The sequence below is a fragment of the Cynocephalus volans genome, chromosome 1 (assembly GCF_027409185.1).
Source record: "Cynocephalus volans isolate mCynVol1 chromosome 1, mCynVol1.pri, whole genome shotgun sequence".
In the NCBI taxonomy this organism is placed as follows: domain Eukaryota; kingdom Metazoa; phylum Chordata; class Mammalia; order Dermoptera; family Cynocephalidae; genus Cynocephalus; species Cynocephalus volans.
The window spans coordinates 65,222,806-65,229,889 of record NC_084460.1 but is presented as its reverse complement, the minus strand read 5'-3'; the positions used below and the strand labels follow the sequence as shown (position 1 = coordinate 65,229,889).

General features: G+C 40.4%; 1 pseudogene; it reads left to right on the top strand.

Moving 5' to 3' along the window:
- The first annotated feature begins 6,421 nt into the window (after positions 1 to 6,421).
- On the top strand, positions 6,422 to 6,572 carry LOC134364954 (U4 spliceosomal RNA; annotated as a pseudogene).
- Positions 6,573 to 7,084: the final 512 nt, after the last annotated feature.

The following is a 7,084-nucleotide window of genomic DNA, read 5'->3' as shown; positions in this document are numbered from 1 at the left end:
CTACTCTACTGGCATCTGTTATAATTTCATTGGGCATTGTTTTTTCTTTCCCACCTTTGGAATTATTCTGGGCCACTTAATCTAATTTCTTGCGGGCTCTGAGTCTGTGAACCCGTAATAATCCATATTTTTAAACATGAGAAAATAAATGTCAGGGAAATAAATAAACTAGCTATTTTGGATTCACATTTCTCTGAGCAGATGGGTAGACGAATGCTGTTTATCACTGCTACAGACAGGTGAATTGCGAAAAATTAGATACCATATCAAAGAGATGCTCTGAAGATCACCGATTTAGCCAGTGGCTTTCAAGCTTTAAAGCTGTGTTTCTGTGCCAGAATTTCAATAAAAGAGCAAGATTCCTCCCAGTTAAGACTTAATGGAGAAAGTTCACTTGAATTGGGCCAAAAGGGATAGGTAAAATAAACATTTGTGGAGATGGGGAGGAAGAGTACTTTAAAAGGCAAGAAGAGCATGTGTGAGGACTTTGAACAAGACGGTCGGGGCAGATGTGCACGAACGGCCACTGTACGCAGCCCTGCCCCCAACACGGTCCCCTGGGATGTTTCTACATCATCTGTCTTATTTTATGTTATGGTCTGTACCTTTCAGCCCTTATCTAAAGACCTGAACTAGGCAAATAGGGTGGGTCTCAGATATTGGCTCCCTGTGAGGCACATCTGTGACGTTCCTTTTTCTGCTGTCCATCTCACCCCCCACCATACATCCATTCTGTCATATTCCCAGTGGGATGAATGAAACCCTCTGGGAAAAAAAGGCTATATGTCTAGCCCATGCAGGAGTAAAACGACAAATTCTGCATATAGTAGGTTCCCTATTCTGTGTGAGTTACTTAAGAATAAGCCTACCTGACTTCACATATATCTAGATTCATGGAGTGTCTCATGAAGCAAACAGATTATAATGCAGTTTGATTTAGCAAATTGGGGGTAACAAGTTGGATGAGAACATACAGCCTTGGGTCCTACTCAAGGTAAGTCACTGAGGGGAAAAGACTGACTTCTTAGGAATATCACAGGGTGAGAACAATACTAAAATGTGCGTGGGGGAGGAACCAAGAGGAAGTGTGTGACGAAAATATCCAAGCTGGTCTCAGCAGAAATTAGCTTGACTCAGCTCAAAATACACATGCTGTGTTCAGCTAAACTATAAAAATTAGAAAGAACATAGGAGAGTAGATCAAGTGACATCCTAGGAGAACAGAGGAAAGAAAGAAAATTATTATTAGCATTATAAGAGTAGATTTATTTTTTGATGTGGCTTAAAATGTGCTACAGAAATATTATCAGGATTACATTGTTCTTCTCACATAGATGTACGAGGGGTCTTCAAAAAGTTCATGAAAATACTTCGAATATCTTTTAATTCCATTTTTCCAGGAACTTTTTAAAGTACCCTCTTTATGTAAATAAGACTTTGGAAAGATTTATATAATGCATTCAAATCCTCTTCGAAGACTTGACTGAAACTGAATGAAAGCTACGAGACACACAAAGGCAAGCTACGCCTTCAGGAGAGCACCTTCAGTCACAAAGTTAGTGAAAATCATCACACGTATTGAATTTCACACAATGGATGATCCTGTCTGGTTTGTGTTCTTCAGATACCACTCACTGTATCTACTGCCCCTTTACAATCCCAATTGAACAACAATACTCCTTTTTGAAGAATGCTTATGGCCCCTACCATTTCCTTATTCTAAAGGAATATTGTCAGCCCTGCCTACTGCAAGATCAAACTTGGGAAGAGTGACTACACAAAATACTTTTCTTTTTAATGGAGAAAAGTACTTCTAAGATTACCTAGAGAAACTTCCCTTGCTCCCCACGCCCCCCCCCCCAATAGAACCTGAACATTGAATGTTTCCATTTGGTTAGAAAGAGTAAAGGATCTCCTATAAATCACACCCTAGGTATGAGCAAAGTGGAGCAGTGTTATAACACCAAGGTCAAGGGTTCGGATCCCCTTATGGGCCAGCCGCCAAAAAAACAAACAAACAAAAAAAAACAAATCACACTCTAGAAACGTCCTCAAACTTTGGTGAAGAATACTTCATTTGGCCAGCCTTTCCTTGACTGCCCACACCAGCGGATGCTATTCCTGTCCTGCACAGACCACAGGAAGGGCTCTGGACTCATCTCTACCCTGGCCCTGCAGTGGTCGCCCAGTGATACCAAGGAGTGCTCTGGTGATTTACAGGGATCAATGACTTTGTAGGGTAGTGACCTGAGTCAGCATGGAAGAAGATTAATCCCAGCCCTTCACTGGTCCTCAGAGGCTATCCAGCAACCATCAGTGGACTCCTCAAAAACAAAACGTTGGGATACAAAGTTTCCTTCTCATTTTGACCCGTGGTCACCATGATATGCTTTATTTTGCATACACAGGGCACTTATGGAGGATAAAAAAGACATTAGGCTGCTTTGTATGATTTCTCTATAGATGCCATTAGAATTAGAGCCCAAACCTACTTCCTCGTTAAAATTAGTCATCTACCATTGAGCTACCGTCTATTGAAAATGAAATGAATACAAGGAAGATGGGTGCGGTAGATGAACAGACCAATCTTCTATTCGAGGAGTTTATAACTCATTAGAGGAGACCAAACTCATACAGTAACGATGGTGACATAGGGAGTGCACAGGAACTGTTAGGGGAGAATCACGGACTGTTGGAAAGAAGGAAAAACTGCGTGGGCAACAGGGCGGGTCTCCAAGCAGGCCGTTCTGACTGGCCCATGAAACTGGCAGAGTTTTTGACTAAGCTCACAGAAATGACCAGAGTAGTTATATTTTGTGTAGAATTTTATTCTTCTAAAAAGCTCATTTTTATAAGAATAATCCGAAGGCAACACAAAGGACTCCTCCCTATGGCTTCTGACATGGACTTGGTATCCAAAGTATGCTATGATGTGATAATTTTTAAATTGCAGCTAGTGACTTATTACTAGATTGCTCAATTTTGTGTCTTGTGGCCAGATTTATTAAAAAGAGTAGAATAGACTGGAATAGAATAGAATAGAATAGAATAGAATAGAATAGAATAGAATAGAATAGAATAGAATAGAATAGAATAGAATAGAATAGAATAGAAATTATTAGAAAATATCCCAAGTAGTAAAGGTGAGCATTGCTTTGTAAAACATAACTTTTCTTTGTGTTTAAATATACATATGTGGAGATGCATTTATGGGTGGCTGTATTCTGGTCTGCCAAGTAAAATGTGTTTCTTATGCAGACAAAAAAGTTTAAAAGCTATTGGTCTAGTAAAATGATTTTTAGATTTTTGTGGCACAGAGATCCTTTTCAGAATCTGATAAAATCTAAGAACCCTTCACCAAGCTTGAAAATGCACACACCTTGGTGGATTGCTCCCTAAGGTTTGAGAACTTAGGACTATGGAAGGTGGAGGCTCACCCACAAGTGACAAGGAAGAGGGCTGTAAATAGTCTCACCCAACTCAGTATCACCTCTGCCCGTGACCTGCAGAATCAGCTTCCAGGCCCCTGTCGCAGGGAACGACAGGAGGCCAAACCTTAAGACAGGGCGAGCGGATGGCCCTGAGAGAAATCCTAAGACGCTAGCTCTGTTGTTCTTCATTCCCTCTCATATCCCGCTTTCCCTGCCATATTCAACTCCAGAAAGCCCTTCCTCTACGGTAATGACCCTGACACCAAACACTGGAGCATTTGTTAAGACCCACATAATTAATTGAGAGCTTCACATGCATTTTCTAATTTGACCCACACAGTTACTCTATGAGGCATGTGTTATTCTTAACTTCAGGTTCCAGGGGAGGCACCTGAGGCTGAGAGGGCACATGCTTTGTGCCCCAGGTAACACTCTGAGAGATGGAGCCACCCTCCGGCACAGTTTAGAGTGTCTCTGTGGCCAGAACATGGAGTTCCATGAGAGAGCAGACTAAGCCGTGTTTTTAGAATAAAAACAGTTATTATTTGTTGCAGGATGCCTATGAATCAAGTCCATTATACTTATGAGCTCATAATGACTCTCAGATGTTGATATGACCTCACTTATCAAATGAGGCATTGAAGTCTGGAGAGAGCAGAGTAACTTGCAGCCTGTCACACAACTAGTGAGAAAAGAGGTTGGAGGGAAACTGAATATGAAGAACATGCCCTTCTGGGGCGCAGGACAAGCCATCTGCCCTTCCCCAAGTCCCCTTGGCTTTTCTCTATGCCCTGCTCACAGAAGAACCACTCCTCAGTCTTCCTGCCCAATAACAAAGTTAGTTATACATTCCTCTCATCTGTGAGGAAATTGTCAAGGAATAATGCAATTTCTTGTAAGTCAGATTTGTCTAGGTGTAATTTGCATATAATACAATTCATCTTTTTAAAGTGCACAGGTCTTTTAATTTTGACAAATGCATACAGTTGTGTAACCAACACTGCAATCAAGAGAGAGCACATTCCATCATCCCAAAAGTTCCCTTGGGCCCCTATGTCGTCAAACACCCTTCCCTGCTCTTGGCAACCACAGATGTGGCTTCTGTTCCTTTAGTTCTGGCTTTTTGAGAATGTAATATACACAGAATCAAACAGTAGGTAACCTTTTAGTCTGGCTTCTTCTACTACACCAACAGCTCACACGTTTGCAGCTTCAGCCCCTGCAATGCACTTGAGATTCATCCACACTGCATGTATCAGTAGTCCATCCCTTTTATCGCTGAGTAGTATTCCATTGAATAGATATACCAGATTTCGTTTATCCGTTCACTTACTGATGGACTTTTGGGATGTTTTCAGGTTTTGGTGATTATGAGTAAAGCTGCTATAAGTATTTGTATAAAGGATTTTGTGTGGATACAAGTTTTCATTTATTTTAGATAAATATCTAGAAATGGAATTTCTGGGCTATATAAAAAGTGTAGGTTTAACTTCTGAGAAGTTGCCAAACCATTTTCTAAACCAGTCATTCCATTGTGCATTCTGTGAGAGTTAAACTTGCCCATGTCCATGTTAGCACTTGGTAGTGTCTGCTTTTCACTTTTAGTCATAACAGGTTTAACATTCTGCAGAGACCTGCATCCACATGCCTCATTTGACAAAAATAAAAATACTTATTGAGCCTGAATTCTGGAACCTTATAAAATGGAGTAGTTGTTTACATGATGTATCTTTCATTCTCCTCAGTCTGATCACTTCTTATCTTCTCTACTGCTGGCACTCAGTGCCCAAGATCCCATCATTTCTTGCCTAGTAACAAGTCCCCTTGTTTCCGTTCTTATCCTGTTTTGTTATTCTAAAAGAAATTAAAAAAAAATACACACACAAGTAAAATGAAATGAAACAAACTCCAAAGACTGTACCGCCCATTCAGTAGTACAATGGCCTAAAGGATGTCTGCTGTCTGCACTGCCTTTCCTCTCTTACCTCACCTCTGAGCTCTCCCCACTTCCCGGCCTCATTGTCTAGGTTGGTGGCTCCTCTGCCTGGATTGCTCCTCCCCAGTATATCTACTTGGCTGGTTGCCCAACCTTCTCCAAGTCTTTCCTCAAATGTCATCTTTCCAGTGGGCACTTGGTCTCACATCTGAAATCGCCTCCCCTCTGATGCACATGTTTTCTCATCTGGCCTGTCTGACTCCTGTACTCAACTGCAACTGCTGTGAGAGCAGAGACTTCATCTTTTGTTCACTGCTTTTTCCTTAGAATAGTGCCTGGCATAGAGTTGGTTGCTAAATACATGTTTATTAAATGAAGAATTAATTAACAAATTAATGATGCTACATTGGACCCAGAAAGTAGCTAAAATCATAATCATTTATAGATTGCAAGCACATGCAGAACCAAATTGAACTGTCACAACAACTTATGAGGTAGAGGAAGAAACGGATTCTTGGGGAGTTTGGTTGATTTCACCTAGTTTCAAACCACAGAGGAGGAATTTGAACCCAAAGATAAGAATTATACCTAGGTAACTTTTCTGTAGCATGTTACCTGTCACATCTTGCTGGTGGATACGAATCCCTTCTTGGCCATGAAGAAGAGACATTTCTCATGGCAGGTAAGCACCAGAATTTTGAAGGATAAGTAAAACTGGGACAAGGAAGTGTGTGTGTGTGTGTGTGTGGCGGGGGGTTGTCAGTTGTCTTAGGCTCATTTAGTACAGAGACAGCCTGTCAGAGTAGGGGGAGGCAGGAGTCTGCAGTGACCACCAACAGATACAAAATTACAGCTAGACAGGAGGAATAAGTTCTAGTGTTCTAGTAAGGTGACTATAGTTAATCAGGATATATTGTATATTTTCAAATAGCTAGAAGAGAGGATTGTAAATGTTCTTAATATAAAAAAATGACAATGTTTGAGGTGATGCATATGCTAATTACCCTGATTTGATCATTACACATTATATATTTGTATCCAAATATCACACTGCAGCTTTGCGCAGTGGCAGTATCGTAGCCAATGAGGTTTATCCGAGGCGCGATTATTGCTAATTGAAAACTTTTCCCAAATATCACACTGTACCCCATAAATATGTACAATTACTACGTGTCAACTAAAAATAATAATTAAAAAATTTAAATGGTATGAGGAAGAATTATCAGATTATAAAAAAACTCCAGTTTTGATAAACTTTTTGTTAACTAGCATTCCTAACATTAAATAAACATTAAATAAAATAATATTTTTTAAAAACCCAAACAAAAAAACAAATGCTGCTGGAAGAGAGGACAGGAGGCATGAGAAAGGCTGGAGGCAGAGCGTGAGCACCTCGACTCAAGCTGGAGACAGAGTGCCAAGGTCAGGGCCAGATGGGAAAGGCAGGAAACGCTCGGCAGTCCTCTGCACAGAACATCAGCTCGGAACAGAAGCTCACAAACAGCAGGATTTGCTGAAGATCAGTCACTTTCACTTTTATTCTGTTAAACAATTTATTCAATCACTTGGAGATTTAGTCGAACATCAGATATTTAAGAGAAAAAAGCATGAAATTCCTTCTGTGCTTGTTTTTTACCAGTCCATGGGTTTCATCATTATCCAAACTATTCTGTAAAAGTATTAAGATGGGAATAGGTGACAAAATATTATATTTCAG